This window comes from Echinops telfairi, unplaced genomic scaffold (assembly GCF_000313985.2).
Source record: "Echinops telfairi isolate 266 unplaced genomic scaffold, ASM31398v2 ScPeMD7_70;HRSCAF=299, whole genome shotgun sequence".
NCBI lineage: Eukaryota > Metazoa > Chordata > Mammalia > Afrosoricida > Tenrecidae > Echinops > Echinops telfairi.
This window is the reverse complement of record NW_022103968.1, coordinates 53,373,734-53,375,142: the sequence shown is the minus strand read 5'-3', so window position 1 is coordinate 53,375,142 and position 1,409 is coordinate 53,373,734. Positions and strand designations below refer to the sequence as shown.

Below are 1,409 nucleotides of genomic sequence, written 5' to 3'. Positions count from 1 at the left end.
AATGTATGAATGAGAGAACACACTTGGCATTACTCACACTGAGAAAAAAATCTGAAGAAAAATTCACACTTCAAGGTGAAATATTGAAGCATTCTATGGGCAAAGTTCTATGGACAAAACTCATCCCCTTTTGCCTTGAGTACACCTACTGCTCACAAGTTCTGTACAACTTTAAAAGGGTTGAAAAGCAAGGATGTCACTTTGAAGACTATGGTGCACCTGACCCGAGCCATGATATTTTCAATCACCTCATATGCATGTGGATGTTAACTAAGACAGACCAAAGAGTTATTAATGTATTTGACTCATGGTGCTGACAAAAATATTGGAAGTACTGTGGACTACCAAAAGAATGAATATGTCACACTTGAAAAAAGTACAGCCAGAATGCTCCTTAGGGGCAAGGAGGGTGATATTTTGTCTTACATACTTTGGACATGTTAGGAGATACAAGTCTCTGGGAAAGGACATCATTCTTGGTAAACTATAAGGGCAACAACCTAAAAGGAAAGATTAACCTGGTGGCTTCAACAATGGGCTGAATCATCACACTTACTAGGCTGGTGCGGGACTAGGTGGTGTCTCATTGCGTTGTGCACTGAGTCACTATGAATCAGGACCTACTCAATGGTACCTAACAACAATAACAACATGGAGAAAATATTGAACAATTGAAAAAGCATCAAAAGAAATTGGAGGGATAGACAGTGTGTCTCTCTCCCGAACAAACAAACATCCAACCATTTCAGGAAGTGGCGGATGATTCAGGATAGATGGTGTTTAAGGAAGACATATCAGCTGCACTCAGGGCAGAGAACCAAACCTTGCTTGCTGAAAATAAAAAGGACTTGAAGTGCTAACTAATGAAGATCAAAGATTACAGCCTTCAGCTTGGATTTCACTTCAACATAAGAAAACAAAATCTCATACTTACCTGGCAGGGGAGATTCCATGGTCACGAAGGTGGTTTTCCCAGGGCGAGGTTTATCCATGGCACTGTGGATGTGCCGACCCCTGGGATTTCCCAGAAGTGGGGAACGGAACTGCATAATCTGTGGAAGTGGGGCACTATATCCGTCCCCCAGATTAAGGGGAAGGGGAGGAAGAAACCAAAAATCCGCACAACTGAACCAATTCGCAACATGATAAATGGAGAAAAACTGAAGGTTGTCAAAGATTTCCTTTTATTTGGATCCACAATCGATACCCATGGAAGCTGCAGTGAAAAAAATCAAATGATACATGCTTTGGGAACACTTGATGCCCCCCAAAAAATCTCTTAAAAGTGGTAAAAAGCAGATGTCATTTGGGGTACTTGACCCAAGCCATGATATTCTTAACCACCTCAACCATTTCAAAGATGTATGATGAGAAAGGACGTTCAACGAAGAAGGGGTGCCTTTGAAGTA

The 1,409-nt window shown here is 41.4% G+C and overlaps 1 non-coding gene across 1 annotated transcript; it reads left to right on the top strand.

Moving 5' to 3' along the window:
• The first annotated feature begins 926 nt into the window (after positions 1-926).
• On the top strand, positions 927-1,085 carry LOC115870051. The gene has a single exon (XR_004046520.1). It is a non-coding gene; the product is annotated as a U1 spliceosomal RNA (small nuclear RNA).
• Positions 1,086-1,409: the final 324 nt, after the last annotated feature.